Consider the following 27,132-nt stretch of genomic DNA (forward strand, 5'->3'; position numbering starts at 1 on the left):
TAATCAGTTCTACCTGCACCAGTGTCAAGTTTGCCAACAGACACCAGGCTATCTTACTGTCTCAATTTCTCCTTTGGCTTAGCAATTTTGGGAATCGTGTGTGTAAACGTGGCTGCTGGTGCTGCACTGGGAAACATTGTAACCTCAAAGCAAAAAAAGGAATGCTGATTTGAACAATTGACATACTGAACGACTGGACTCGCAGTCTTGGTGGGTGTTTTGTTGTATGAAGCAGACTTTCATGGCCAGTATGGGGATTGAACCCATGACCTTGGCGTTATTAGCACCACGCTCTGACCATCTGAGCTAACCGGCCCCTTGTTGCATGTGTTTGATAAGGTTTTTAGCTAGCTTCCTGATGGGTTTCACAGAAAAAACAGAGTCAATTATGCTGCTGCTGGTGGTGCTAGTTCATTATGCTGCAGCTGGCGGTGCACGGGCAAACATTGTTACCTCACAGCAAAAAGGACCCCCCATTTGAATGATTACAATTCAGACATACTCTGTGACTGGATTTACTATCTTTGCAGAAGGTTTGGGGAGTGGATCATGTGTGAAGAAACTTTGGACTTGTACCGCTTTGCATTCTTGGAATAAGCACATATAACTTAATGTGTATACATGATCCTAAAGTTGGGCGTGTTTCAACTTTGGCAAACGTGTACCGGGTAGACCTCCCGAAGAAGAGTTTGCCCATCTGTTGTTGTCATTTGACACGGTCACCAGCAGCAGAGTGGCGCAGCGGAAGCGTGCTGGGCCCATAACCCAGAGGTCGATAGATCGAAACCATCCTCTGCTAAGGCAAGGCTATGTGTTGTCTGAGAGAAGACACTTGCAACAAGTGGCCGGTTAGCTCAAATGGTCAGAGCGTGGTGCTAATAACGCCACCTGGTGATGACAGAGAAGTGACAGGCGGCACCCATTTGTTGAAAGCCTAAGACAGCAGTCCATGCACACAATACTAGGTCAAACCTTGCTGTGCTCTACCTTTCCCTGTCTTCATTACTTTTGGGCAGAGTGAAACACTTCTTCAGGGTAAACGTTCTTCTTCCTGAAGCTGAAAAAGCTGAAAAGTAAAGTCTTCAACAGGTAGTGTGGCCGAGGGGTCCAAGGCGCTGGATTTAGGTTCCAGTCTCTGAGGAGGCGTGGGTTCAAATCCCACCACTGCCATCAGACAATAATCATTTGAAAGGCTTTCTGTCAGAGACTTAGTTTGTGTCCTACCACACTTTGAAGGAGTTCTGTAAAATGTCATGTTTGTTCGAGGCTTGCAAATCCTGCTTCACGACATAGCTTGTTAAAGTCTGTGTCATCGATTACCTAAAAGTTGAACACTAGTCATCCAGGGCACGGGGAGGACTCTGTACACCGTCAGCTTAATCAGTTCTACCTGCACCAGTGTCAAGTTTGCCAACAGACACCAGGCTATCTTACTGTCTCAATTTCTCCTTTGGCTTAGCAATTTTGGGAATCGTGTGTGTAAACGTGGCTGCTGGTGCTGCACTGGGAAACATTGTAACCTCAAAGCAAAAAAAGTAATGCTGATTTGAACAATTGACATACTGAACGACTGGACTCGCAGTCTTGGTGGGTGTTTTGTTGTATGAAGCAGACTTTCATGGCCAGTATGGGGATTGAACCCATGACCCGACTGGACTCGCAGTCTTGGTGGGTGTTTTGTTGTATGAAGTAGACTTTCATGGCCAGTATGGGGATTGAACCCATGACCTTGGCGTTATTAGCACCACGCTCTGACCATCTGAGCTAACCGGCCCCTTGTTGCATGTGTTTGACAAGGTTTTTAGCTAGCTTCCTGATGGGTTTCACAGAAAAAACAGAGTCAATTATGCTGCTGCTGGTGGTGCTAGTTCATTATGCTGCAGCTGGCGGTGCACGGGCAAACATTGTTACCTCACAGCAAAAAGGACCCCCCATTTGAATGATTCCAATTCAGACATACTCTGTGACTGGATTTACTATCTTTGCAGAAGGTTTGGGGAGTGGATCATGTGTGAAGAAACTTTGGACTTGTACCGCTTTGCATTCTTGGAATAAGCACATATAACCTAATGTGTATACATGATCCTAAAGTTGGGCGTGTTTCAACTTTGGCAAACGTGTACCGGGTAGACCTCCCGAAGAAGAGTTTGCCCATCTGTTGTTGTCATTTGACACGGTCACCAGCAGCAGAGTGGCGCAGCGGAAGCGTGCTGGGCCCATAACCCAGAGGTCGATAGATCGAAACCATCCTCTGCTAAGGCAAGGCTATGTGTTGTCTGAGAGAAGACACTTGCAACAAGTGGCCGGTTAGCTCAAATGGTCAGAGCGTGGTGCTAATAACGCCACCTGGTGATGACAGAGAAGTGACAGGCGGCACCCATTTGTTGAAAGCCTAAGACAGCAGTCCATGCACACAATACTAGGTCAAACCTTGCTGTGCTCTTCCTTTCGCCGTCTTCATTACTTTTGGGCAGAGTGAAACACTTCTTCAGGGTAAACGTTCTTCTTCCTGAAGCTGAAAAAGCTGAAAAGTAAAGTCTTCCACAGGTAGTGTGGCCGAGGGGTCCAAGGCGCTGGATTTAGGCTCCAGTCTCTGAGGAGGCGTGGGTTCAAATCCCACCACTGCCATCAGACAATAATCATTTGAAAGGCTTTCTGTCAGAGACTTAATTTGCATCCGACCACACTTTGAAGGAGTTCTGTAAAATGTCATGTTTGTTCGAAGGTAGTGCGGATGAGGCCTGCAAATCCTGCCTCACGACATAGCTTGTTAAAGTCTGTGTCATCGATTACCTAAAAGTTGAACACTAGTCATCCAGGGCACGGGGAGGACTCTGTACACCGTCAGCTTAATCAGTTCTACCTGCACCAGTGTCACGTTTGCCAACAGACACCAGGCTATCTTACTGTCTCAATTTCTCCTTTGGCTTAGCAATTTTGGGAATCGTGTGTGTAAACGTGGCTGCTGGTGCTGCACTGGGAAACATTGTAACCTCAAAGCAAAAAAAGGATTGCTGATTTGAACAATTGACATACTGAACGACTGGACTCGCAGTCTTGGTGGGTGTTTTGTTGTATGAAGCAGACTTTCATGGGCAGTATGGGGATTGAACCCATGACCTTGGCGTTATTAGCACCACGCTCTGACCATCTGAGCTAACCGGCCCCTTGTTGCATGTGTTTGATAAGGTTTTTAGCTAGCTTCCTGATGGGTTTCACAGAAAAAACAGAGTCAATTATGCTGCTGCTGGTGGTGCTAGTTCATTATGCTGCAGCTGGCGGTGCACGGGCAAACATTGTTACCTCACAGCAAAAAGGACCCCCCATTTGAATGATTCCAATTCAGACATACTCTGTGACTGGATTTACTATCTTTGCAGAAGGTTTGGGGAGTGGATCATGTGTGAAGAAACTTTGGACTTGTACCGCTTTGCATTCTTGGAATAAGCACATATAACCTAATGTGTATACATGATCCTAAAGTTGGGCGTGTTTCAACTTTGGCAAACGTGTACCGGGTAGACCTCCCGAAGAAGAGTTTGCCCATCTGTTGTTGTCATTTGACACGGTCACCAGCAGCAGAGTGGCGCAGCGGAAGCGTGCTGGGCCCATAACCCAGAGGTCGATGGATCGAAACCATCCTCTGCTAGGGCAAGGCTATGTGTTGTCTGCGAGAAACGCTGACGCTGGTGAAGACAGAGAAGTGACAGGCGGCACCCATTTGCTGAAAGCCTAAGACAGCAGTCCATGCACACAATACTAGGTCAAACCTTGCTGTGCTCTACCTTTCCCTGTCTTCATTACTTTTGGGCAGAGTGAAACACTTCTTCAGGGTAAACGTTCTTCTTCCTGAAGCTGAAAAAGCTGAAAAGTAAAGTCTTCCACAGGTAGTGTGGCCGAGGGGTCCAAGGCGCTGGATTTAGGCTCCAGTCTCTGAGGAGGCGTGGGTTCAAATCCCACCACTGCCATCAGACAATAATCATTTGAAAGGCTTTCTGTCAGAGACTTAATTTGCATCCGACCACACTTTGAAGGAGTTCTGTAAAATGTCATGTTTGTTCGAAGGTAGTGCGGATGAGGCTTGCAAATCCTGCCTCACGACATAGCTTGTTAAAGTCTGTGTCATCGATTACCTAAAAGTTGAACACTAGTCATCCAGGGCACGGGGAGGACTCTGTACACCGTCAGCTTAATCAGTTCTACCTGCACCAGTGTCAAGTTTGCCAACAGACACCAGGCTATCTTACTGTCTCAATTTCTCCTTTGGCTTAGCAATTTTGGGAATCGTGTGTGTAAACGTGGCTGCTGGTGCTGCACTGGGAAACATTGTAACCTCAAAGCAAAAAAAGGATTGCTGATTTGAACAATTGACATACTGAACGACTGGACTCGCAGTCTTGGTGGGTGTTTTGTTGTATGAAGCAGACTTTCATGGCCAGTATGGGGATTGAACCCATGACCTTGGCGTTATTAGCACCACGCTCTGACCATCTGAGCTAACCCGCCCCTTGTTGCATGTGTTTGACAAGGTTTTTAGCTAGCTTCCTGATGGGTTTCACAGAAAAAACAGAGTCAATTATGCTGCTGCTGGTGGTGCTAGTTCATTATGCTGCAGCTGGCGGTGCACGGGCAAACATTGTTACCTCACAGCAAAAAGGACCCCCCATTTGAATGATTACAATTCAGACATACTCTGTGACTGGATTTACTATCTTTGCAGAAGGTTTGGGGAGTGGATCATGTGTGAAGAAACTTTGGACTTGTACCGCTTTGCATTCTTGGAATAAGCACATATAACTTAATGTGTATACATGATCCTAAAGTTGGGCGTGTTTCAACTTTGGCAAACGTGTACCGGGTAGACCTCCCGAAGAAGAGTTTGCCCATCTGTTGTTGTCATTTGACACGGTCACCAGCAGCAGAGTGGCGCAGCGGAAGCGTGCTGGGCCCATAACCCAGAGGTCGATAGATCGAAACCATCCTCTGCTAAGGCAAGGCTATGTGTTGTCTGAGAGAAGACACTTGCAACAAGTGGCCGGTTAGCTCAAATGGTCAGAGCGTGGTGCTAATAACGCCACCTGGTGATGACAGAGAAGTGACAGGCGGCACCCATTTGTTGAAAGCCTAAGACAGCAGTCCATGCACACAATACTAGGTCAAACCTTGCTGTGCTCTACCTTTCCCTGTCTTCATTACTTTTGGGCAGAGTGAAACACTTCTTCAGGGTAAACGTTCTTCTTCCTGAAGCTGAAAAAGCTGAAAAGTAAAGTCTTCAACAGGTAGTGTCGCCGAGGGGTCCAAGGCGCTGGATTTAGGTTCCAGTCTCTGAGGAGGCGTGGGTTCAAATCCCACCACTGCCATCAGACAATAATCATTTGAAAGGCTTTCTGTCAGAGACTTAGTTTGTGTCCTACCACACTTTGAAGGAGTTCTGTAAAATGTCATGTTTGTTCGAGGCTTGCAAATCCTGCCTCACGACATAGCTTGTTAAAGTCTGTGTCATCGATTACCTAAAAGTTGAACACTAGTCATCCAGGGCACGGGGAGGACTCTGTACACCGTCAGCTTAATCAGTTCTACCTGCACCAGTGTCAAGTTTGCCAACAGACACCAGGCTATCTTACTGTCTCAATTTCTCCTTTGGCTTAGCAATTTTGGGAATCGTGTGTGTAAACGTGGCTGCTGGTGCTGCACTGGGAAACATTGTAACCTCAAAGCAAAAAAAGTAATGCTGATTTGAACAATTGACATACTGAACGACTGGACTCGCAGTCTTGGTGGGTGTTTTGTTGTATGAAGCAGACTTTCATGGCCAGTATGGGGATTGAACCCATGACCTTGGCGTTATTAGCACCACGCTCTGACCATCTGAGCTAACCCGCCCCTTGTTGCATGTGTTTGACAAGGTTTTTAGCTAGCTTCCTGATGGGTTTCACAGAAAAAACAGAGTCAATTATGCTGCTGCTGGTGGTGCTAGTTCATTATGCTGCAGCTGGCGGTGCACGGGCAAACATTGTTACCTCACAGCAAAAAGGACCCCCCATTTGAATGATTACAATTCAGACATACTCTGTGACTGGATTTACTATCTTTGCAGAAGGTTTGGGGAGTGGATCATGTGTGAAGAAACTTTGGACTTGTACCGCTTTGCATTCTTGGAATAAGCACATATAACTTAATGTGTATACATGATCCTAAAGTTGGGCGTGTTTCAACTTTGGCAAACGTGTACCGGGTAGACCTCCCGAAGAAGAGTTTGCCCATCTGTTGTTGTCATTTGACACGGTCACCAGCAGCAGAGTGGCGCAGCGGAAGCGTGCTGGGCCCATAACCCAGAGGTCGATGGATCGAAACCATCCTCTGCTAGGGCAAGGCTATGTGTTGTCTGCGAGAAACGCTGACGCTGGTGAAGACAGAGAAGTGACAGGCGGCACCCATTTGCTGAAAGCCTAAGACAGCAGTCCATGCACACAATACTAGGTCAAACCTTGCTGTGCTCTACCTTTCCCTGTCTTCATTACTTTTGGGCAGAGTGAAACACTTCTTCAGGGTAAACGTTCTTCTTCCTGAAGCTGAAAAAGCTGAAAAGTAAAGTCTTCCACAGGTAGTGTGGCCGAGGGGTCCAAGGTGCTGGATTTAGGCTCCAGTCTCTGAGGAGGCGTGGGTTCAAATCCCACCACTGCCATCAGACAATAATCATTTGAAAGGCTTTCTGTCAGAGACTTAATTTGCATCCGACCACACTTTGAAGGAGTTCTGTAAAATGTCATGTTTGTTCGAAGGTAGTGCGGATGAGGCTTGCAAATCCTGCCTCACGACATAGCTTGTTAAAGTCTGTGTCATCGATTACCTAAAAGTTGAACACTAGTCATCCAGGGCACGGGGAGGACTCTGTACACCGTCAGCTTAATCAGTTCTACCTGCACCAGTGTCAAGTTTGCCAACAGACACCAGGCTATCTTACTGTCTCAATTTCTCCTTTGGCTTAGCAATTTTGGGAATCGTGTGTGTAAACGTGGCTGCTGGTGCTGCACTGGGAAACATTGTAACCTCAAAGCAAAAAAAGGATTGCTGATTTGAACAATTGACATACTGAACGACTGGACTCGCAGTCTTGGTGGGTGTTTTGTTGTATGAAGCAGACTTTCATGGCCAGTATGGGGATTGAACCCATGACCTTGGCGTTATTAGCACCACGCTCTGACCATCTGAGCTAACCCGCCCCTTGTTGCATGTGTTTGACAAGGTTTTTAGCTAGCTTCCTGATGGGTTTCACAGAAAAAACAGAGTCAATTATGCTGCTGCTGGTGGTGCTAGTTCATTATGCTGCAGCTGGCGGTGCACGGGCAAACATTGTTACCTCACAGCAAAAAGGACCCCCCATTTGAATGATTACAATTCAGACATACTCTGTGACTGGATTTACTATCTTTGCAGAAGGTTTGGGGAGTGGATCATGTGTGAAGAAACTTTGGACTTGTACCGCTTTGCATTCTTGGAATAAGCACATATAACTTAATGTGTATACATGATCCTAAAGTTGGGCGTGTTTCAACTTTGGCAAACGTGTACCGGGTAGACCTCCCGAAGAAGAGTTTGCCCATCTGTTGTTGTCATTTGACACGGTCACCAGCAGCAGAGTGGCGCAGCGGAAGCGTGCTGGGCCCATAACCCAGAGGTCGATGGATCGAAACCATCCTCTGCTAAGGCAAGGCTATGTGTTGTCTGAGAGAAACGCTGACGCTGGTGAAGACAGAGAAGTGACAGGTGGCACCCATTTGCTGAAAGCCTAAGACAGCAGTCCATGCACACAATACTAGGTCAAACCTTGCTGTGCTCTTCCTTTCGCCGTCTTCATAACTTTTGGGCAGAGTGAAACACTTCTTCAGGGTAAACGTTCTTCTTCCTGAAGCTGAAAAAGCTGAAAAGTAAAGTCTTCCACAGGTAGTGTGGCCGAGGGGTCCAAGGCGCTGGATTTAGGCTCAAGTCTCTGAGGAGGCGTGGGTTCAAATCACACCACTGCCATCAGACAATAATCATTTGAAAGGCTTTCTGTCAGAGACTTAATTTGCATCCGACCACACTTTGAAGGAGTTCTGTAAAATGTCATGTTTGTTCGAAGGTAGTGCGGATGAGGCCTGCAAATCCTGCCACACGACATAGCTTGTTAAAGTCTGTGTCATCGATTACCTAAAAGTTGAACACTAGTCATCCAGGGCACGGGGAGGACTCTGTACACCGTCAGCTTAATCAGTTCTACCTGCACCAGTGTCAAGTTTGCCAACAGACACCAGGCTATCTTACTGTCTCAATTTCTCCTTTGGCTTAGCAATTTTGGGAATCGTGTGTGTAAACGTGGCTGCTGGTGCTGCACTGGGAAACATTGTAACCTCAAAGCAAAAAAAGGATTGCTGATTTGAACAATTGACATACTGAACGACTGGACTCGCAGTCTTGGTGGGTGTTTTGTTGTATGAAGCAGACTTTCATGGCCAGTATGGGGATTGAACCCATGACCTTGGCGTTATTAGCACCACGCTCTGACCATCTGAGCTAACCCGCCCCTTGTTGCATGTGTTTGACAAGGTTTTTAGCTAGCTTCCTGATGGGTTTCACAGAAAAAACAGAGTCAATTATGCTGCTGCTGGTGGTGCTAGTTCATTATGCTGCTGCTGGCGGTGCAAGGGCAAACATTGTTACCTCACAGCAAAAAGGACCCCCCATTTGAATGATTACAATTCAGACATACTCTGTGACTGGATTTACTATCTTTGCAGAAGGTTTGGGGAGTGGATCATGTGTGAAGAAACTTTGGACTTGTACCGCTTTGCATTCTTGGAATAAGCACATATAACTTAATGTGTATACATGATCCTAAAGTTGGGCGTGTTTCAACTTTGGCAAACGTGTACCGGGTAGACCTCCCGAAGAAGAGTTTGCCCATCTGTTGTTGTCATTTGACACGGTCACCAGCAGCAGAGTGGCGCAGCGGAAGCGTGCTGGGCCCATAACCCAGAGGTCGATGGATCGAAACCATCCTCTGCTAAGGCAAGGCTATGTGTTGTCTGAGAGAAACGCTGACGCTGGTGAAGACAGAGAAGTGACAGGTGGCACCCATTTGCTGAAAGCCTAAGACAGCAGTCCATGCACACAATACTAGGTCAAACCTTGCTGTGCTCTTCCTTTCGCCGTCTTCATAACTTTTGGGCAGAGTGAAACACTTCTTCAGGGTAAACGTTCTTCTTCCTGAAGCTGAAAAAGCTGAAAAGTAAAGTCTTCCACAGGTAGTGTGGCCGAGGGGTCCAAGGCGCTGGATTTAGGCTCAAGTCTCTGAGGAGGCGTGGGTTCAAATCACACCACTGCCATCAGACAATAATCATTTGAAAGGCTTTCTGTCAGAGACTTAATTTGCATCCGACCACACTTTGAAGGAGTTCTGTAAAATGTCATGTTTGTTCGAAGGTAGTGCGGATGAGGCCTGCAAATCCTGCCACACGACATAGCTTGTTAAAGTCTGTGTCATCGATTACCTAAAAGTTGAACACTAGTCATCCAGGGCACGGGGAGGACTCTGTACACCGTCAGCTTAATCAGTTCTACCTGCACCAGTGTCAAGTTTGCCAACAGACACCAGGCTATCTTACTGTCTCAATTTCTCCTTTGGCTTAGCAATTTTGGGAATCGTGTGTGTAAACGTGGCTGCTGGTGCTGCACTGGGAAACATTGTAACCTCAAAGCAAAAAAAGGATTGCTGATTTGAACAATTGACATACTGAACGACTGGACTCGCAGTCTTGGTGGGTGTTTTGTTGTATGAAGCAGACTTTCATGGCCAGTATGGGGATTGAACCCATGACCTTGGCGTTATTAGCACCACGCTCTGACCATCTGAGCTAACCCGCCCCTTGTTGCATGTGTTTGACAAGGTTTTTAGCTAGCTTCCTGATGGGTTTCACAGAAAAAACAGAGTCAATTATGCTGCTGCTGGTGGTGCTAGTTCATTATGCTGCTGCTGGCGGTGCAAGGGCAAACATTGTTACCTCACAGCAAAAAGGACCCCCCATTTGAATGATTACAATTCAGACATACTCTGTGACTGGATTTACTATCTTTGCAGAAGGTTTGGGGAGTGGATCATGTGTGAAGAAACTTTGGACTTGTACCGCTTTGCATTCTTGGAATAAGCACATATAACTTAATGTGTATACATGATCCTAAAGTTGGGCGTGTTTCAACTTTGGCAAACGTGTACCGGGTAGACCTCCCGAAGAAGAGTTTGCCCATCTGTTGTTGTCATTTGACACGGTCACCAGCAGCAGAGTGGCGCAGCGGAAGCGTGCTGGGCCCATAACCCAGAGGTCGATGGATCGAAACCATCCTCTGCTAAGGCAAGGCTATGTGTTGTCTGAGAGAAACGCTGACGCTGGTGAAGACAGAGAAGTGACAGGTGGCACCCATTTGCTGAAAGCCTAAGACAGCAGTCCATGCACACAATACTAGGTCAAACCTTGCTGTGCTCTTCCTTTCGCCGTCTTCATAACTTTTGGGCAGAGTGAAACACTTCTTCAGGGTAAACGTTCTTCTTCCTGAAGCTGAAAAAGCTGAAAAGTAAAGTCTTCCACAGGTAGTGTGGCCGAGGGGTCCAAGGCGCTGGATTTAGGCTCAAGTCTCTGAGGAGGCGTGGGTTCAAATCACACCACTGCCATCAGACAATAATCATTTGAAAGGCTTTCTGTCAGAGACTTAATTTGCATCCGACCACACTTTGAAGGAGTTCTGTAAAATGTCATGTTTGTTCGAAGGTAGTGCGGATGAGGCCTGCAAATCCTGCCACACGACATAGCTTGTTAAAGTCTGTGTCATCGATTACCTAAAAGTTGAACACTAGTCATCCAGGGCACGGGGAGGACTCTGTACACCGTCAGCTTAATCAGTTCTACCTGCACCAGTGTCAAGTTTGCCAACAGACACCAGGCTATCTTACTGTCTCAATTTCTCCTTTGGCTTAGCAATTTTGGGAATCGTGTGTGTAAACGTGGCTGCTGGTGCTGCACTGGGAAACATTGTAACCTCAAAGCAAAAAAAGGATTGCTGATTTGAACAATTGACATACTGAACGACTGGACTCGCAGTCTTGGTGGGTGTTTTGTTGTATGAAGCAGACTTTCATGGCCAGTATGGGGATTGAACCCATGACCTTGGCGTTATTAGCACCACGCTCTGACCATCTGAGCTAACCCGCCCCTTGTTGCATGTGTTTGACAAGGTTTTTAGCTAGCTTCCTGATGGGTTTCACAGAAAAAACAGAGTCAATTATGCTGCTGCTGGTGGTGCTAGTTCATTATGCTGCTGCTGGCGGTGCAAGGGCAAACATTGTTACCTCACAGCAAAAAGGACCCCCCATTTGAATGATTACAATTCAGACATACTCTGTGACTGGATTTACTATCTTTGCAGAAGGTTTGGGGAGTGGATCATGTGTGAAGAAACTTTGGACTTGTACCGCTTTGCATTCTTGGAATAAGCACATATAACTTAATGTGTATACATGATCCTAAAGTTGGGCGTGTTTCAACTTTGGCAAACGTGTACCGGGTAGACCTCCCGAAGAAGAGTTTGCCCATCTGTTGTTGTCATTTGACACGGTCACCAGCAGCAGAGTGGCGCAGCGGAAGCGTGCTGGGCCCATAACCCAGAGGTCGATGGATCGAAACCATCCTCTGCTAAGGCAAGGCTATGTGTTGTCTGAGAGAAACGCTGACGCTGGTGAAGACAGAGAAGTGACAGGTGGCACCCATTTGCTGAAAGCCTAAGACAGCAGTCCATGCACACAATACTAGGTCAAACCTTGCTGTGCTCTTCCTTTCGCCGTCTTCATAACTTTTGGGCAGAGTGAAACACTTCTTCAGGGTAAACGTTCTTCTTCCTGAAGCTGAAAAAGCTGAAAAGTAAAGTCTTCCACAGGTAGTGTGGCCGAGGGGTCCAAGGCGCTGGATTTAGGCTCCAGTCTCTGAGGAGGCGTGGGTTCAAATCCCACCACTGCCATCAGACAATAATCATTTGAAAGGCTTTCTGTCAGAGACTTAATTTGCATCCGACCACACTTTGAAGGAGTTCTGTAAAATGTCATGTTTGTTCGAAGGTAGTGCGGATGAGGCTTGCAAATCCTGCCTCACGACATAGCTTGTTAAAGTCTGTGTCATCGATTACCTAAAAGTTGAACACTAGTCATCCAGGGCACGGGGAGGACTCTGTACACCGTCAGCTTAATCAGTTCTACCTGCACCAGTGTCAAGTTTGCCAACAGACACCAGGCTATCTTACTGTCTCAATTTCTCCTTTGGCTTAGCAATTTTGGGAATCGTGTGTGTAAACGTGGCTGCTGGTGCTGCACTGGGAAACATTGTAACCTCAAAGCAAAAAAAGGATTGCTGATTTGAACAATTGACATACTGAACGACTGGACTCGCAGTCTTGGTGGGTGTTTTGTTGTATGAAGCAGACTTTCATGGCCAGTATGGGGATTGAACCCATGACCTTGGCGTTATTAGCACCACGCTCTGACCATCTGAGCTAACCCGCCCCTTGTTGCATGTGTTTGACAAGGTTTTTAGCTAGCTTCCTGATGGGTTTCACAGAAAAAACAGAGTCAATTATGCTGCTGCTGGTGGTGCTAGTTCATTATGCTGCTGCTGGCGGTGCAAGGGCAAACATTGTTACCTCACAGCAAAAAGGACCCCCCATTTGAATGATTACAATTCAGACATACTCTGTGACTGGATTTACTATCTTTGCAGAAGGTTTGGGGAGTGGATCATGTGTGAAGAAACTTTGGACTTGTACCGCTTTGCATTCTTGGAATAAGCACATATAACTTAATGTGTATACATGATCCTAAAGTTGGGCGTGTTTCAACTTTGGCAAACGTGTACCGGGTAGACCTCCCGAAGAAGAGTTTGCCCATCTGTTGTTGTCATTTGACACGGTCACCAGCAGCAGAGTGGCGCAGCGGAAGCGTGCTGGGCCCATAACCCAGAGGTCGATGGATCGAAACCATCCTCTGCTAAGGCAAGGCTATGTGTTGTCTGAGAGAAACGCTGACGCTGGTGAAGACAGAGAAGTGACAGGTGGCACCCATTTGCTGAAAGCCTAAGACAGCAGTCCATGCACACAATACTAGGTCAAACCTTGCTGTGCTCTTCCTTTCGCCGTCTTCATAACTTTTGGGCAGAGTGAAACACTTCTTCAGGGTAAACGTTCTTCTTCCTGAAGCTGAAAAAGCTGAAAAGTAAAGTCTTCCACAGGTAGTGTGGCCGAGGGGTCCAAGGCGCTGGATTTAGGCTCAAGTCTCTGAGGAGGCGTGGGTTCAAATCACACCACTGCCATCAGACAATAATCATTTGAAAGGCTTTCTGTCAGAGACTTAATTTGCATCCGACCACACTTTGAAGGAGTTCTGTAAAATGTCATGTTTGTTCGAAGGTAGTGCGGATGAGGCCTGCAAATCCTGCCACACGACATAGCTTGTTAAAGTCTGTGTCATCGATTACCTAAAAGTTGAACACTAGTCATCCAGGGCACGGGGAGGACTCTGTACACCGTCAGCTTAATCAGTTCTACCTGCACCAGTGTCAAGTTTGCCAACAGACACCAGGCTATCTTACTGTCTCAATTTCTCCTTTGGCTTAGCAATTTTGGGAATCGTGTGTGTAAACGTGGCTGCTGGTGCTGCACTGGGAAACATTGTAACCTCAAAGCAAAAAAAGGATTGCTGATTTGAACAATTGACATACTGAACGACTGGACTCGCAGTCTTGGTGGGTGTTTTGTTGTATGAAGCAGACTTTCATGGCCAGTATGGGGATTGAACCCATGACCTTGGCGTTATTAGCACCACGCTCTGACCATCTGAGCTAACCCGCCCCTTGTTGCATGTGTTTGACAAGGTTTTTAGCTAGCTTCCTGATGGGTTTCACAGAAAAAACAGAGTCAATTATGCTGCTGCTGGTGGTGCTAGTTCATTATGCTGCAGCTGGCGGTGCACGGGCAAACATTGTTACCTCACAGCAAAAAGGACCCCCCATTTGAATGATTACAATTCAGACATACTCTGTGACTGGATTTACTATCTTTGCAGAAGGTTTGGGGAGTGGATCATGTGTGAAGAAACTTTGGACTTGTACCGCTTTGCATTCTTGGAATAAGCACATATAACTTAATGTGTATACATGATCCTAAAGTTGGGCGTGTTTCAACTTTGGCAAACGTGTACCGGGTAGACCTCCCGAAGAAGAGTTTGCCCATCTGTTGTTGTCATTTGACACGGTCACCAGCAGCAGAGTGGCGCAGCGGAAGCGTGCTGGGCCCATAACCCAGAGGTCGATGGATCGAAACCATCCTCTGCTAAGGCAAGGCTATGTGTTGTCTGAGAGAAACGCTGACGCTGGTGAAGACAGAGAAGTGACAGGTGGCACCCATTTGCTGAAAGCCTAAGACAGCAGTCCATGCACACAATACTAGGTCAAACCTTGCTGTGCTCTTCCTTTCGCCGTCTTCATAACTTTTGGGCAGAGTGAAACACTTCTTCAGGGTAAACGTTCTTCTTCCTGAAGCTGAAAAAGCTGAAAAGTAAAGTCTTCCACAGGTAGTGTGGCCGAGGGGTCCAAGGCGCTGGATTTAGGCTCAAGTCTCTGAGGAGGCGTGGGTTCAAATCACACCACTGCCATCAGACAATAATCATTTGAAAGGCTTTCTGTCAGAGACTTAATTTGCATCCGACCACACTTTGAAGGAGTTCTGTAAAATGTCATGTTTGTTCGAAGGTAGTGCGGATGAGGCCTGCAAATCCTGCCACACGACATAGCTTGTTAAAGTCTGTGTCATCGATTACCTAAAAGTTGAACACTAGTCATCCAGGGCACGGGGAGGACTCTGTACACCGTCAGCTTAATCAGTTCTACCTGCACCAGTGTCAAGTTTGCCAACAGACACCAGGCTATCTTACTGTCTCAATTTCTCCTTTGGCTTAGCAATTTTGGGAATCGTGTGTGTAAACGTGGCTGCTGGTGCTGCACTGGGAAACATTGTAACCTCAAAGCAAAAAAAGGATTGCTGATTTGAACAATTGACATACTGAACGACTGGACTCGCAGTCTTGGTGGGTGTTTTGTTGTATGAAGCAGACATTCATGGCCAGTATGGGGATTGAACCCATGACCTTGGCGTTATTAGCACCACGCTCTGACCATCTGAGCTAACCGGCCCCTTGTTGCATGTGTTTGACAAGGTTTTTAGCTAGCTTCCTGATGGGTTTCACAGAAAAAACAGAGTCAATTATGCTGCTGCTGGTGGTGCTAGTTCATTATGCTGCTGCTGGCGGTGCAAGGGCAAACATTGTTACCTCACAGCAAAAAGGACCCCCCATTTGAATGACTCCAATTCAGACATACTCTGTGACTGGATTTACTATCTTTGCAGAAGGTTTGGGGAGATGATCATGTGTGAAGAAGCTTTGGACTTGTACCGCTTTGCATTCTTGGAATAAGCACATATAACTTAATGTGTATACATGATCCTAAAGTTGGGCGTGTTTCAACTTTGGCAAACGTGTACCGGGTAGACCTCCCGAAGAAGAGTTTGCCCATCTGTTGTTGTCATTTGACACGGTCACCAGCAGCAGAGTGGCGCAGCGGAAGCGTGCTGGGCCCATAACCCAGAGGTCGATAGATCGAAACCATCCTCTGCTAAGGCAAGGCTATGTGTTGTCTGAGAGAAGACACTTGCAACAAGTGGCCGGTTAGCTCAAATGGTCAGAGCGTGGTGCTAATAACGCCACCTGGTGATGACAGAGAAGTGACAGGCGGCACCCATTTGTTGAAAGCCTAAGACAGCAGTCCATGCACACAATACTAGGTCAAACCTTGCTGTGCTCTACCTTTCCCTGTCTTCATTACTTTTGGGCAGAGTGAAACACTTCTTCAGGGTAAACGTTCTTCTTCCTGAAGCTGAAAAAGCTGAAAAGTAAAGTCTTCAACAGGTAGTGTGGCCGAGGGGTCCAAGGCGCTGGATTTAGGTTCCAGTCTCTGAGGAGGCGTGGGTTCAAATCCCACCACTGCCATCAGACAATAATCATTTGAAAGGCTTTCTGTCAGAGACTTAGTTTGTGTCCTACCACACTTTGAAGGAGTTCTGTAAAATGTCATGTTTGTTCGAGGCTTGCAAATCCTGCTTCACGACATAGCTTGTTAAAGTCTGTGTCATCGATTACCTAAAAGTTGAACACTAGTCATCCAGGGCACGGGGAGGACTCTGTACACCGTCAGCTTAATCAGTTCTACCTGCACCAGTGTCAAGTTTGCCAACAGACACCAGGCTATCTTACTGTCTCAATTTCTCCTTTGGCTTAGCAATTTTGGGAATCGTGTGTGTAAACGTGGCTGCTGGTGCTGCACTGGGAAACATTGTAACCTCAAAGCAAAAAAAGGATTGCTGATTTGAACAATTGACATACTGAACGACTGGACTCGCAGTCTTGGTGGGTGTTTTGTTGTATGAAGCAGACTTTCATGGCCAGTATGGGGATTGAACCCATGACCTTGGCGTTATTAGCACCACGCTCTGACCATCTGAGCTAACCGGCCCCTTGTTGCATGTGTTTGACAAGGTTTTTAGCTAGCTTCCTGATGGGTTTCACAGAAAAAACAGAGTCAATTATGCTGCTGCTGGTGGTGCTAGTTCATTATGCTGCTGCTGGCGGTGCAAGGGCAAACATTGTTACCTCACAGCAAAAAGGACCCCCCATTTGAATGACTCCAATTCAGACATACTCTGTGACTGGATTTACTATCTTTGCAGAAGGTTTGGGGAGATGATCATGTGTGAAGAAGCTTTGGACTTGTACCGCTTTGCATTCTTGGAATAAGCACATATAACTTAATGTGTATACATGATCCTAAAGTTGGGCGTGTTTCAACTTTGGCAAACGTGTACCGGGTAGACCTCCCGAAGAAGAGTTTGCCCATCTGTTGTTGTCATTTGACACGGTCACCAGCAGCAGAGTGGCGCAGCGGAAGCGTGCTGGGCCCATAACCCAGAGGTCGATGGATCGAAAACATCCTCTGCTAAGGCAAGGCTATGTGTTGTCTGAGAGAAACGCTGACGCTGGTGAAGAGAGAGAAGTGACAGGCGGCACCCATTTGCTGAAAGCCTAAGACAGCAGTCCATGCACACAATACTAGGTCAAACCTTGCTGTGCTCTACCTTTCGCCGTCTTCATAACTTTTGGGCAGAGTGAAACACTTCTTCAGGGTAAACGTTCTTCTTCCTGAAGCTGAAAAAGCTGAAAAGTAAAGTCTTCCACAGGTAGTGTGGCCGAGGGGTCCAAGGCGCTGGATTTAGGCTCCAGTCTCTGAGGAGGCGTGGGTTCAAATCCCACCACTGCCATCAGACAATAATCATTTGAAAGGCTTTCTGTCAGAGACTTAATTTGCATCCGACCCCACTTTGAAGGAGTTCTGTAAAATGTCATGTTTGTTCGAAGGTAGTGCGGATGAGGCTTGCAAATCCTGCCTCACGACATAGCTTGTTAAAGTCTGTGTCATCGATTACCTAAAAGTTGAACACTAGTCATCCAGGGCACGGGGAGGACTCTGTACACCGTCAGCTTAATCAGTTCTACCTGCACCAGTGTCAAGTTTGCCAACAGACACCAGGCTATCTTACTGTCTCAATTTCTCCTTTGGCTTAGCAATTTTGGGAATCGTGTGTGTAAACGTGGCTGCTGGTGCTGCACTGGGAAACATTGTAACCTCAAAGCAAAAAAAGGAATGCTGATTTGAACAATTGACATACTGAACGACTGGACTCGCAGTCTTGGTGGGTGTTTTGTTGTATGAAGCAGACTTTCATGGCCAGTATGGGGATTGAACCCATGACCTTGGCGTTATTAGCACCACGCTCTGACCATCTGAGCTAACCGGCCCCTTGTTGCATGTGTTTGACAAGGTTTTTAGCTAGCTTCCTGATGGGTTTCACAGAAAAAACAGAGTCAATTATGCTGCTGCTGGTGGTGCTAGTTCATTATGCTGCAGCTGGCGGTGCACGGGCAAACATTGTTACCTCACAGCAAAAAGGACCCCCCATTTGAATGATTCCAATTCAGACATACTCTGTGACTGGATTTACTATCTTTGCAGAAGGTTTGGGGAGTGGATCATGTGTGAAGAAACTTTGGACTTGTACCGCTTTGCATTCTTGGAATAAGCACATATAACCTAATGTGTATACATGATCCTAAAGTTGGGCGTGTTTCAACTTTGGCAAACGTGTACCGGGTAGACCTCCCGAAGAAGAGTTTGCCCATCTGTTGTTGTCATTTGACACGGTCACCAGCAGCAGAGTGGCGCAGCGGAAGCGTGCTGGGCCCATAACCCAGAGGTCGATGGATCGAAACCATCCTCTGCTAGGGCAAGGCTATGTGTTGTCTGCGAGAAACGCTGACGCTGGTGAAGACAGAGAAGTGACAGGCGGCACCCATTTGCTGAAAGCCTAAGACAGCAGTCCATGCACACAATACTAGGTCAAACCTTGCTGTGCTCTACCTTTCCCTGTCTTCATTACTTTTGGGCAGAGTGAAACACTTCTTCAGGGTAAACGTTCTTCTTCCTGAAGCTGAAAAAGCTGAAAAGTAAAGTCTTCCACAGGTAGTGTGGCCGAGGGGTCCAAGGTGCTGGATTTAGGCTCCAGTCTCTGAGGAGGCGTGGGTTCAAATCCCACCACTGCCATCAGACAATAATCATTTGAAAGGCTTTCTGTCAGAGACTTAATTTGCATCCGACCACACTTTGAAGGAGTTCTGTAAAATGTCATGTTTGTTCGAAGGTAGTGCGGATGAGGCTTGCAAATCCTGCCTCACGACATAGCTTGTTAAAGTCTGTGTCATCGATTACCTAAAAGTTGAACACTAGTCATCCAGGGCACGGGGAGGACTCTGTACACCGTCAGCTTAATCAGTTCTACCTGCACCAGTGTCAAGTTTGCCAACAGACACCAGGCTATCTTACTGTCTCAATTTCTCCTTTGGCTTAGCAATTTTGGGAATCGTGTGTGTAAACGTGGCTGCTGGTGCTGCACTGGGAAACATTGTAACCTCAAAGCAAAAAAAGGATTGCTGATTTGAACAATTGACATACTGAACGACTGGACTCGCAGTCTTGGTGGGTGTTTTGTTGTATGAAGCAGACTTTCATGGCCAGTATGGGGATTGAACCCATGACCTTGGCGTTATTAGCACCACGCTCTGACCATCTGAGCTAACCCGCCCCTTGTTGCATGTGTTTGACAAGGTTTTTAGCTAGCTTCCTGATGGGTTTCACAGAAAAAACAGAGTCAATTATGCTGCTGCTGGTGGTGCTAGTTCATTATGCTGCAGCTGGCGGTGCACGGGCAAACATTGTTACCTCACAGCAAAAAGGACCCCCCATTTGAATGATTACAATTCAGACATACTCTGTGACTGGATTTACTATCTTTGCAGAAGGTTTGGGGAGTGGATCATGTGTGAAGAAACTTTGGACTTGTACCGCTTTGCATTCTTGGAATAAGCACATATAACTTAATGTGTATACATGATCCTAAAGTTGGGCGTGTTTCAACTTTGGCAAACGTGTACCGGGTAGACCTCCCGAAGAAGAGTTTGCCCATCTGTTGTTGTCATTTGACACGGTCACCAGCAGCAGAGTGGCGCAGCGGAAGCGTGCTGGGCCCATAACCCAGAGGTCGATGGATCGAAACCATCCTCTGCTAAGGCAAGGCTATGTGTTGTCTGAGAGAAACGCTGACGCTGGTGAAGACAGAGAAGTGACAGGTGGCACCCATTTGCTGAAAGCCTAAGACAGCAGTCCATGCACACAATACTAGGTCAAACCTTGCTGTGCTCTTCCTTTCGCCGTCTTCATAACTTTTGGGCAGAGTGAAACACTTCTTCAGGGTAAACGTTCTTCTTCCTGAAGCTGAAAAAGCTGAAAAGTAAAGTCTTCCACAGGTAGTGTGGCCGAGGGGTCCAAGGCGCTGGATTTAGGCTCAAGTCTCTGAGGAGGCGTGGGTTCAAATCACACCACTGCCATCAGACAATAATCATTTGAAAGGCTTTCTGTCAGAGACTTAATTTGCATCCGACCACACTTTGAAGGAGTTCTGTAAAATGTCATGTTTGTTCGAAGGTAGTGCGGATGAGGCCTGCAAATCCTGCCACACGACATAGCTTGTTAAAGTCTGTGTCATCGATTACCTAAAAGTTGAACACTAGTCATCCAGGGCACGGGGAGGACTCTGTACACCGTCAGCTTAATCAGTTCTACCTGCACCAGTGTCAAGTTTGCCAACAGACACCAGGCTATCTTACTGTCTCAATTTCTCCTTTGGCTTAGCAATTTTGGGAATCGTGTGTGTAAACGTGGCTGCTGGTGCTGCACTGGGAAACATTGTAACCTCAAAGCAAAAAAAGGATTGCTGATTTGAACAATTGACATACTGAACGACTGGACTCGCAGTCTTGGTGGGTGTTTTGTTGTATGAAGCAGACTTTCATGGCCAGTATGGGGATTGAACCCATGACCTTGGCGTTATTAGCACCACGCTCTGACCATCTGAGCTAACCCGCCCCTTGTTGCATGTGTTTGACAAGGTTTTTAGCTAGCTTCCTGATGGGTTTCACAGAAAAAACAGAGTCAATTATGCTGCTGCTGGTGGTGCTAGTTCATTATGCTGCTGCTGGCGGTGCAAGGGCAAACATTGTTACCTCACAGCAAAAAGGACCCCCCATTTGAATGATTACAATTCAGACATACTCTGTGACTGGATTTACTATCTTTGCAGAAGGTTTGGGGAGTGGATCATGTGTGAAGAAACTTTGGACTTGTACCGCTTTGCATTCTTGGAATAAGCACATATAACTTAATGTGTATACATGATCCTAAAGTTGGGCGTGTTTCAACTTTGGCAAACGTGTACCGGGTAGACCTCCCGAAGAAGAGTTTGCCCATCTGTTGTTGTCATTTGACACGGTCACCAGCAGCAGAGTGGCGCAGCGGAAGCGTGCTGGGCCCATAACCCAGAGGTCGATGGATCGAAACCATCCTCTGCTAAGGCAAGGCTATGTGTTGTCTGAGAGAAACGCTGACGCTGGTGAAGACAGAGAAGTGACAGGTGGCACCCATTTGCTGAAAGCCTAAGACAGCAGTCCATGCACACAATACTAGGTCAAACCTTGCTGTGCTCTTCCTTTCGCCGTCTTCATAACTTTTGGGCAGAGTGAAACACTTCTTCAGGGTAAACGTTCTTCTTCCTGAAGCTGAAAAAGCTGAAAAGTAAAGTCTTCCACAGGTAGTGTGGCCGAGGGGTCCAAGGCGCTGGATTTAGGCTCAAGTCTCTGAGGAGGCGTGGGTTCAAATCACACCACTGCCATCAGACAATAATCATTTGAAAGGCTTTCTGTCAGAGACTTAATTTGCATCCGACCACACTTTGAAGGAGTTCTGTAAAATGTCATGTTTGTTCGAAGGTAGTGCGGATGAGGCCTGCAAATCCTGCCACACGACATAGCTTGTTAAAGTCTGTGTCATCGATTACCTAAAAGTTGAACACTAGTCATCCAGGGCACGGGGAGGACTCTGTACACCGTCAGCTTAATCAGTTCTACCTGCACCAGTGTCAAGTTTGCCAACAGACACCAGGCTATCTTACTGTCTCAATTTCTCCTTTGGCTTAGCAATTTTGGGAATCGTGTGTGTAAACGTGGCTGCTGGTGCTGCACTGGGAAACATTGTAACCTCAAAGCAAAAAAAGGATTGCTGATTTGAACAATTGACATACTGAACGACTGGACTCGCAGTCTTGGTGGGTGTTTTGTTGTATGAAGCAGACTTTCATGGCCAGTATGGGGATTGAACCCATGACCTTGGCGTTATTAGCACCACGCTCTGACCATCTGAGCTAACCCGCCCCTTGTTGCATGTGTTTGACAAGGTTTTTAGCTAGCTTCCTGATGGGTTTCACAGAAAAAACAGAGTCAATTATGCTGCTGCTGGTGGTGCTAGTTCATTATGCTGCTGCTGGCGGTGCAAGGGCAAACATTGTTACCTCACAGCAAAAAGGACCCCCCATTTGAATGATTACAATTCAGACATACTCTGTGACTGGATTTACTATCTTTGCAGAAGGTTTGGGGAGTGGATCATGTGTGAAGAAACTTTGGACTTGTACCGCTTTGCATTCTTGGAATAAGCACATATAACTTAATGTGTATACATGATCCTAAAGTTGGGCGTGTTTCAACTTTGGCAAACGTGTACCGGGTAGACCTCCCGAAGAAGAGTTTGCCCATCTGTTGTTGTCATTTGACACGGTCACCAGCAGCAGAGTGGCGCAGCGGAAGCGTGCTGGGCCCATAACCCAGAGGTCGATGGATCGAAACCATCCTCTGCTAAGGCAAGGCTATGTGTTGTCTGAGAGAAACGCTGACGCTGGTGAAGACAGAGAAGTGACAGGTGGCACCCATTTGCTGAAAGCCTAAGACAGCAGTCCATGCACACAATACTAGGTCAAACCTTGCTGTGCTCTTCCTTTCGCCGTCTTCATAACTTTTGGGCAGAGTGAAACACTTCTTCAGGGTAAACGTTCTTCTTCCTGAAGCTGAAAAAGCTGAAAAGTAAAGTCTTCCACAGGTAGTGTGGCCGAGGGGTCCAAGGCGCTGGATTTAGGCTCCAGTCTCTGAGGAGGCGTGGGTTCAAATCCCACCACTGCCATCAGACAATAATCATTTGAAAGGCTTTCTGTCAGAGACTTAATTTGCATCCGACCACACTTTGAAGGAGTTCTGTAAAATGTCATGTTTGTTCGAAGGTAGTGCGGATGAGGCTTGCAAATCCTGCCTCACGACATAGCTTGTTAAAGTCTGTGTCATCGATTACCTAAAAGTTGAACACTAGTCATCCAGGGCACGGGGAGGACTCTGTACACCGTCAGCTTAATCAGTTCTACCTGCACCAGTGTCAAGTTTGCCAACAGACACCAGGCTATCTTACTGTCTCAATTTCTCCTTTGGCTTAGCAATTTTGGGAATCGTGTGTGTAAACGTGGCTGCTGGTGCTGCACTGGGAAACATTGTAACCTCAAAGCAAAAAAAGGATTGCTGATTTGAACAATTGACATACTGAACGACTGGACTCGCAGTCTTGGTGGGTGTTTTGTTGTATGAAGCAGACTTTCATGGCCAGTATGGGGATTGAACCCATGACCTTGGCGTTATTAGCACCACGCTCTGACCATCTGAGCTAACCCGCCCCTTGTTGCATGTGTTTGACAAGGTTTTTAGCTAGCTTCCTGATGGGTTTCACAGAAAAAACAGAGTCAATTATGCTGCTGCTGGTGGTGCTAGTTCATTATGCTGCAGCTGGCGGTGCACGGGCAAACATTGTTACCTCACAGCAAAAAGGACCCCCCATTTGAATGATTACAATTCAGACATACTCTGTGACTGGATTTACTATCTTTGCAGAAGGTTTGGGGAGTGGATCATGTGTGAAGAAACTTTGGACTTGTACCGCTTTGCATTCTTGGAATAAGCACATATAACTTAATGTGTATACATGATCCTAAAGTTGGGCGTGTTTCAACTTTGGCAAACGTGTACCGGGTAGACCTCCCGAAGAAGAGTTTGCCCATCTGTTGTTGTCATTTGACACGGTCACCAGCAGCAGAGTGGCGCAGCGGAAGCGTGCTGGGCCCATAACCCAGAGGTCGATGGATCGAAACCATCCTCTGCTAAGGCAAGGCTATGTGTTGTCTGAGAGAAACGCTGACGCTGGTGAAGACAGAGAAGTGACAGGTGGCACCCATTTGCTGAAAGCCTAAGACAGCAGTCCATGCACACAATACTAGGTCAAACCTTGCTGTGCTCTTCCTTTCGCCGTCTTCATAACTTTTGGGCAGAGTGAAACACTTCTTCAGGGTAAACGTTCTTCTTCCTGAAGCTGAAAAAGCTGAAAAGTAAAGTCTTCCACAGGTAGTGTGGCCGAGGGGTCCAAGGCGCTGGATTTAGGCTCAAGTCTCTGAGGAGGCGTGGGTTCAAATCACACCACTGCCATCAGACAATAATCATTTGAAAGGCTTTCTGTCAGAGACTTAATTTGCATCCGACCACACTTTGAAGGAGTTCTGTAAAATGTCATGTTTGTTCGAAGGTAGTGCGGATGAGGCCTGCAAATCCTGCCACACGACATAGCTTGTTAAAGTCTGTGTCATCGATTACCTAAAAGTTGAACACTAGTCATCCAGGGCACGGGGAGGACTCTGTACACCGTCAGCTTAATCAGTTCTACCTGCACCAGTGTCAAGTTTGCCAACAGACACCAGGCTATCTTACTGTCTCAATTTCTCCTTTGGCTTAGCAATTTTGGGAATCGTGTGTGTAAACGTGGCTGCTGGTGCTGCACTGGGAAACATTGTAACCTCAAAGCAAAAAAAGGATTGCTGATTTGAACAATTGACATACTGAACGACTGGACTCGCAGTCTTGGTGGGTGTTTTGTTGTATGAAGCAGACTTTCATGGCCAGTATGGGGATTGAACCCATGACCTTGGCGTTATTAGCACCACGCTCTGACCATCTGAGCTAACCGGCCCCTTGTTGCATGTGTTTGACAAGGTTTTTAGCTAGCTTCCTGATGGGTTTCACAGAAAAAACAGAGTCAATTATGCTGCTGCTGGTGGTGCTAGTTCATTATGCTGCTGCTGGCGGTGCAAGGGCAAACATTGTTACCTCACAGCAAAAAGGACCCCCCATTTGAATGACTCCAATTCAGACATACTCTGTGACTGGATTTACTATCTTTGCAGAAGGTTTGGGGAGATGATCATGTGTGAAGAAGCTTTGGACTTGTACCGCTTTGCATTCTTGGAATAAGCACATATAACTTAATGTGTATACATGATCCTAAAGTTGGGCGTGTTTCAACTTTGGCAAACGTGTACCGGGTAGACCTCCCGAAGAAGAGTTTGCCCATCTGTTGTTGTCATTTGACACGGTCACCAGCAGCAGAGTGGCGCAGCGGAAGCGTGCTGGGCCCATAACCCAGAGGTCGATGGATCGAAAACATCCTCTGCTAAGGCAAGGCTATGTGTTGTCTGAGAGAAACGCTGACGCTGGTGAAGAGAGAGAAGTGACAGGCGGCACCCATTTGCTGAAAGCCTAAGACAGCAGTCCATGCACACAATACTAGGTCAAACCTTGCTGTGCTCTACCTTTCGCCGTCTTCATAACTTTTGGGCAGAGTGAAACACTTCTTCAGGGTAAACGTTCTTCTTCCTGAAGCTGAAAAAGCTGAAAAGTAAAGTCTTCCACAGGTAGTGTGGCCGAGGGGTCCAAGGCGCTGGATTTAGGCTCCAGTCTCTGAGGAGGCGTGGGTTCAAATCCCACCACTGCCATCAGACAATAATCATTTGAAAGGCTTTCTGTCAGAGACTTAATTTGCATCCGACCCCACTTTGAAGGAGTTCTGTAAAATGTCATGTTTGTTCGAAGGTAGTGCGGATGAGGCTTGCAAATCCTGCCTCACGACATAGCTTGTTAAAGTCTGTGTCATCGATTACCTAAAAGTTGAACACTAGTCATCCAGGGCACGGGGAGGACTCTGTACACCGTCAGCTTAATCAGTTCTACCTGCACCAGTGTCAAGTTTGCCAACAGACACCAGGCTATCTTACTGTCTCAATTTCTCCTTTGGCTTAGCAATTTTGGGAATCGTGTGTGTAAACGTGGCTGCTGGTGCTGCACTGGGAAACATTGTAACCTCAAAGCAAAAAAAGGAATGCTGATTTGAACAATTGACATACTGAACGACTGGACTCGCAGTCTTGGTGGGTGTTTTGTTGTATGAAGCAGACTTTCATGGCCAGTATGGGGATTGAACCCATGACCTTGGCGTTATTAGCACCACGCTCTGACCATCTGAGCTAACCGGCCCCTTGTTGCATGTGTTTGACAAGGTTTTTAGCTAGCTTCCTGATGGGTTTCACAGAAAAAACAGAGTCAATTATGCTGCTGCTGGTGGTGCTAGTTCATTATGCTGCAGCTGGCGGTGCACGGGCAAACATTGTTACCTCACAGCAAAAAGGACCCCCCATTTGAATGATTACAATTCAGACATACTCTGTGACTGGATTTACTATCTTTGCAGAAGGTTTGGGGAGTGGATCATGTGTGAAGAAACTTTGGACTTGTACCGCTTTGCATTCTTGGAATAAGCACATATAACTTAATGTGTATACATGATCCTAAAGTTGGGCGTGTTTCAACTTTGGCAAACGTGTACCGGGTAGACCTCCCGAAGAAGAGTTTGCCCATCTGTTGTTGTCATTTGACACGGTCACCAGCAGCAGAGTGGCGCAGCGGAAGCGTGCTGGGCCCATAACCCTGAGGTCGATAGATCGAAACCATCCTCTGCTAAGGCAAGGCTATGTGTTGTCTGAGAGAAGACACTTGCAACAAGTGGCCGGTTAGCTCAAATGGTCAGAGCGTGGTGCTAATAACGCCACCTGGTGATGACAGAGAAGTGACAGGCGGCACCCATTTGTTGAAAGCCTAAGACAGCAGTCCATGCACACAATACTAGGTCAAACCTTGCTGTGCTCTACCTTTCCCTGTCTTCATTACTTTTGGGCAGAGTGAAACACTTCTTCAGGGTAAACGTTCTTCTTCCTGAAGCTGAAAAAGCTGAAAAGTAAAGTCTTCAACAGGTAGTGTGGCCGAGGGGTCCAAGGCGCTGGATTTAGGTTCCAGTCTCTGAGGAGGCGTGGGTTCAAATCCCACCACTGCCATCAGACAATAATCATTTGAAAGGCTTTCTGTCAGAGACTTAGTTTGTGTCCTACCACACTTTGAAGGAGTTCTGTAAAATGTCATGTTTGTTCGAGGCTTGCAAATCCTGCTTCACGACATAGCTTGTTAAAGTCTGTGTCATCGATTACCTAAAAGTTGAACACTAGTCATCCAGGGCACGGGGAGGACTCTGTACACCGTCAGCTTAATCAGTTCTACCTGCACCAGTGTCAAGTTTGCCAACAGACACCAGGCTA

At 46.8% G+C, this 27,132-nt stretch overlaps 45 non-coding genes across 45 annotated transcripts; 25 read left to right on the plus strand and 20 right to left on the minus strand.

Moving 5' to 3' along the window:
• Positions 1-242: 242 nt before the first annotated feature.
• trnai-aau (transfer RNA isoleucine (anticodon AAU)) lies at positions 243-316 on the minus strand. The gene has a single exon. It is a non-coding gene; the product is annotated as a tRNA-Ile (tRNA).
• Positions 317-1,088: 772 nt separating this feature from the next.
• trnal-uag (transfer RNA leucine (anticodon UAG)) lies at positions 1,089-1,170 on the plus strand. The gene has a single exon. It is a non-coding gene; the product is annotated as a tRNA-Leu (tRNA).
• A 530-nt stretch (positions 1,171-1,700) lies between these two features.
• On the minus strand, positions 1,701-1,774 carry trnai-aau (transfer RNA isoleucine (anticodon AAU)). The gene has a single exon. It is a non-coding gene; the product is annotated as a tRNA-Ile (tRNA).
• Positions 1,775-2,546: 772 nt separating this feature from the next.
• Positions 2,547-2,628, plus strand: trnal-uag (transfer RNA leucine (anticodon UAG)). The gene has a single exon. It is a non-coding gene; the product is annotated as a tRNA-Leu (tRNA).
• Positions 2,629-3,092: 464 nt separating this feature from the next.
• trnai-aau (transfer RNA isoleucine (anticodon AAU)) lies at positions 3,093-3,166 on the minus strand. Its single transcript has one exon. It is a non-coding gene; the product is annotated as a tRNA-Ile (tRNA).
• A 411-nt stretch (positions 3,167-3,577) lies between these two features.
• trnam-cau (transfer RNA methionine (anticodon CAU)) lies at positions 3,578-3,649 on the plus strand. The gene has a single exon. It is a non-coding gene; the product is annotated as a tRNA-Met (tRNA).
• A 237-nt stretch (positions 3,650-3,886) lies between these two features.
• trnal-uag (transfer RNA leucine (anticodon UAG)) lies at positions 3,887-3,968 on the plus strand. The gene has a single exon. It is a non-coding gene; the product is annotated as a tRNA-Leu (tRNA).
• Positions 3,969-4,432: 464 nt separating this feature from the next.
• trnai-aau (transfer RNA isoleucine (anticodon AAU)) lies at positions 4,433-4,506 on the minus strand. The gene has a single exon. It is a non-coding gene; the product is annotated as a tRNA-Ile (tRNA).
• Positions 4,507-5,278: 772 nt separating this feature from the next.
• On the plus strand, positions 5,279-5,360 carry trnal-uag (transfer RNA leucine (anticodon UAG)). Its single transcript has one exon. It is a non-coding gene; the product is annotated as a tRNA-Leu (tRNA).
• Positions 5,361-5,809: 449 nt separating this feature from the next.
• On the minus strand, positions 5,810-5,883 carry trnai-aau (transfer RNA isoleucine (anticodon AAU)). Its single transcript has one exon. It is a non-coding gene; the product is annotated as a tRNA-Ile (tRNA).
• Positions 5,884-6,294: 411 nt separating this feature from the next.
• On the plus strand, positions 6,295-6,366 carry trnam-cau (transfer RNA methionine (anticodon CAU)). The gene has a single exon. It is a non-coding gene; the product is annotated as a tRNA-Met (tRNA).
• A 237-nt stretch (positions 6,367-6,603) lies between these two features.
• Positions 6,604-6,685, plus strand: trnal-uag (transfer RNA leucine (anticodon UAG)). The gene has a single exon. It is a non-coding gene; the product is annotated as a tRNA-Leu (tRNA).
• A 464-nt stretch (positions 6,686-7,149) lies between these two features.
• trnai-aau (transfer RNA isoleucine (anticodon AAU)) lies at positions 7,150-7,223 on the minus strand. The gene has a single exon. It is a non-coding gene; the product is annotated as a tRNA-Ile (tRNA).
• Positions 7,224-7,634: 411 nt separating this feature from the next.
• Positions 7,635-7,706, plus strand: trnam-cau (transfer RNA methionine (anticodon CAU)). Its single transcript has one exon. It is a non-coding gene; the product is annotated as a tRNA-Met (tRNA).
• A 783-nt stretch (positions 7,707-8,489) lies between these two features.
• trnai-aau (transfer RNA isoleucine (anticodon AAU)) lies at positions 8,490-8,563 on the minus strand. Its single transcript has one exon. It is a non-coding gene; the product is annotated as a tRNA-Ile (tRNA).
• A 411-nt stretch (positions 8,564-8,974) lies between these two features.
• On the plus strand, positions 8,975-9,046 carry trnam-cau (transfer RNA methionine (anticodon CAU)). The gene has a single exon. It is a non-coding gene; the product is annotated as a tRNA-Met (tRNA).
• Positions 9,047-9,829: 783 nt separating this feature from the next.
• Positions 9,830-9,903, minus strand: trnai-aau (transfer RNA isoleucine (anticodon AAU)). Its single transcript has one exon. It is a non-coding gene; the product is annotated as a tRNA-Ile (tRNA).
• Positions 9,904-10,314: 411 nt separating this feature from the next.
• trnam-cau (transfer RNA methionine (anticodon CAU)) lies at positions 10,315-10,386 on the plus strand. The gene has a single exon. It is a non-coding gene; the product is annotated as a tRNA-Met (tRNA).
• A 783-nt stretch (positions 10,387-11,169) lies between these two features.
• trnai-aau (transfer RNA isoleucine (anticodon AAU)) lies at positions 11,170-11,243 on the minus strand. Its single transcript has one exon. It is a non-coding gene; the product is annotated as a tRNA-Ile (tRNA).
• Positions 11,244-11,654: 411 nt separating this feature from the next.
• Positions 11,655-11,726, plus strand: trnam-cau (transfer RNA methionine (anticodon CAU)). Its single transcript has one exon. It is a non-coding gene; the product is annotated as a tRNA-Met (tRNA).
• A 237-nt stretch (positions 11,727-11,963) lies between these two features.
• Positions 11,964-12,045, plus strand: trnal-uag (transfer RNA leucine (anticodon UAG)). The gene has a single exon. It is a non-coding gene; the product is annotated as a tRNA-Leu (tRNA).
• Positions 12,046-12,509: 464 nt separating this feature from the next.
• On the minus strand, positions 12,510-12,583 carry trnai-aau (transfer RNA isoleucine (anticodon AAU)). Its single transcript has one exon. It is a non-coding gene; the product is annotated as a tRNA-Ile (tRNA).
• A 411-nt stretch (positions 12,584-12,994) lies between these two features.
• trnam-cau (transfer RNA methionine (anticodon CAU)) lies at positions 12,995-13,066 on the plus strand. The gene has a single exon. It is a non-coding gene; the product is annotated as a tRNA-Met (tRNA).
• A 783-nt stretch (positions 13,067-13,849) lies between these two features.
• On the minus strand, positions 13,850-13,923 carry trnai-aau (transfer RNA isoleucine (anticodon AAU)). Its single transcript has one exon. It is a non-coding gene; the product is annotated as a tRNA-Ile (tRNA).
• Positions 13,924-14,334: 411 nt separating this feature from the next.
• Positions 14,335-14,406, plus strand: trnam-cau (transfer RNA methionine (anticodon CAU)). Its single transcript has one exon. It is a non-coding gene; the product is annotated as a tRNA-Met (tRNA).
• Positions 14,407-15,189: 783 nt separating this feature from the next.
• Positions 15,190-15,263, minus strand: trnai-aau (transfer RNA isoleucine (anticodon AAU)). Its single transcript has one exon. It is a non-coding gene; the product is annotated as a tRNA-Ile (tRNA).
• Positions 15,264-16,035: 772 nt separating this feature from the next.
• trnal-uag (transfer RNA leucine (anticodon UAG)) lies at positions 16,036-16,117 on the plus strand. The gene has a single exon. It is a non-coding gene; the product is annotated as a tRNA-Leu (tRNA).
• A 449-nt stretch (positions 16,118-16,566) lies between these two features.
• trnai-aau (transfer RNA isoleucine (anticodon AAU)) lies at positions 16,567-16,640 on the minus strand. Its single transcript has one exon. It is a non-coding gene; the product is annotated as a tRNA-Ile (tRNA).
• Positions 16,641-17,360: 720 nt separating this feature from the next.
• On the plus strand, positions 17,361-17,442 carry trnal-uag (transfer RNA leucine (anticodon UAG)). Its single transcript has one exon. It is a non-coding gene; the product is annotated as a tRNA-Leu (tRNA).
• Positions 17,443-17,906: 464 nt separating this feature from the next.
• Positions 17,907-17,980, minus strand: trnai-aau (transfer RNA isoleucine (anticodon AAU)). Its single transcript has one exon. It is a non-coding gene; the product is annotated as a tRNA-Ile (tRNA).
• A 411-nt stretch (positions 17,981-18,391) lies between these two features.
• On the plus strand, positions 18,392-18,463 carry trnam-cau (transfer RNA methionine (anticodon CAU)). Its single transcript has one exon. It is a non-coding gene; the product is annotated as a tRNA-Met (tRNA).
• A 237-nt stretch (positions 18,464-18,700) lies between these two features.
• trnal-uag (transfer RNA leucine (anticodon UAG)) lies at positions 18,701-18,782 on the plus strand. Its single transcript has one exon. It is a non-coding gene; the product is annotated as a tRNA-Leu (tRNA).
• Positions 18,783-19,246: 464 nt separating this feature from the next.
• Positions 19,247-19,320, minus strand: trnai-aau (transfer RNA isoleucine (anticodon AAU)). Its single transcript has one exon. It is a non-coding gene; the product is annotated as a tRNA-Ile (tRNA).
• A 411-nt stretch (positions 19,321-19,731) lies between these two features.
• On the plus strand, positions 19,732-19,803 carry trnam-cau (transfer RNA methionine (anticodon CAU)). Its single transcript has one exon. It is a non-coding gene; the product is annotated as a tRNA-Met (tRNA).
• Positions 19,804-20,586: 783 nt separating this feature from the next.
• Positions 20,587-20,660, minus strand: trnai-aau (transfer RNA isoleucine (anticodon AAU)). The gene has a single exon. It is a non-coding gene; the product is annotated as a tRNA-Ile (tRNA).
• Positions 20,661-21,071: 411 nt separating this feature from the next.
• On the plus strand, positions 21,072-21,143 carry trnam-cau (transfer RNA methionine (anticodon CAU)). The gene has a single exon. It is a non-coding gene; the product is annotated as a tRNA-Met (tRNA).
• A 783-nt stretch (positions 21,144-21,926) lies between these two features.
• On the minus strand, positions 21,927-22,000 carry trnai-aau (transfer RNA isoleucine (anticodon AAU)). Its single transcript has one exon. It is a non-coding gene; the product is annotated as a tRNA-Ile (tRNA).
• Positions 22,001-22,411: 411 nt separating this feature from the next.
• On the plus strand, positions 22,412-22,483 carry trnam-cau (transfer RNA methionine (anticodon CAU)). Its single transcript has one exon. It is a non-coding gene; the product is annotated as a tRNA-Met (tRNA).
• A 237-nt stretch (positions 22,484-22,720) lies between these two features.
• Positions 22,721-22,802, plus strand: trnal-uag (transfer RNA leucine (anticodon UAG)). The gene has a single exon. It is a non-coding gene; the product is annotated as a tRNA-Leu (tRNA).
• A 464-nt stretch (positions 22,803-23,266) lies between these two features.
• trnai-aau (transfer RNA isoleucine (anticodon AAU)) lies at positions 23,267-23,340 on the minus strand. Its single transcript has one exon. It is a non-coding gene; the product is annotated as a tRNA-Ile (tRNA).
• A 411-nt stretch (positions 23,341-23,751) lies between these two features.
• On the plus strand, positions 23,752-23,823 carry trnam-cau (transfer RNA methionine (anticodon CAU)). The gene has a single exon. It is a non-coding gene; the product is annotated as a tRNA-Met (tRNA).
• A 783-nt stretch (positions 23,824-24,606) lies between these two features.
• On the minus strand, positions 24,607-24,680 carry trnai-aau (transfer RNA isoleucine (anticodon AAU)). The gene has a single exon. It is a non-coding gene; the product is annotated as a tRNA-Ile (tRNA).
• Positions 24,681-25,400: 720 nt separating this feature from the next.
• On the plus strand, positions 25,401-25,482 carry trnal-uag (transfer RNA leucine (anticodon UAG)). Its single transcript has one exon. It is a non-coding gene; the product is annotated as a tRNA-Leu (tRNA).
• Positions 25,483-25,946: 464 nt separating this feature from the next.
• Positions 25,947-26,020, minus strand: trnai-aau (transfer RNA isoleucine (anticodon AAU)). The gene has a single exon. It is a non-coding gene; the product is annotated as a tRNA-Ile (tRNA).
• A 772-nt stretch (positions 26,021-26,792) lies between these two features.
• Positions 26,793-26,874, plus strand: trnal-uag (transfer RNA leucine (anticodon UAG)). Its single transcript has one exon. It is a non-coding gene; the product is annotated as a tRNA-Leu (tRNA).
• Positions 26,875-27,132: the final 258 nt, after the last annotated feature.

This window comes from Solea solea, chromosome 14, assembly GCF_958295425.1.
Source record: "Solea solea chromosome 14, fSolSol10.1, whole genome shotgun sequence".
Lineage (NCBI taxonomy): Eukaryota > Metazoa > Chordata > Actinopteri > Pleuronectiformes > Soleidae > Solea > Solea solea.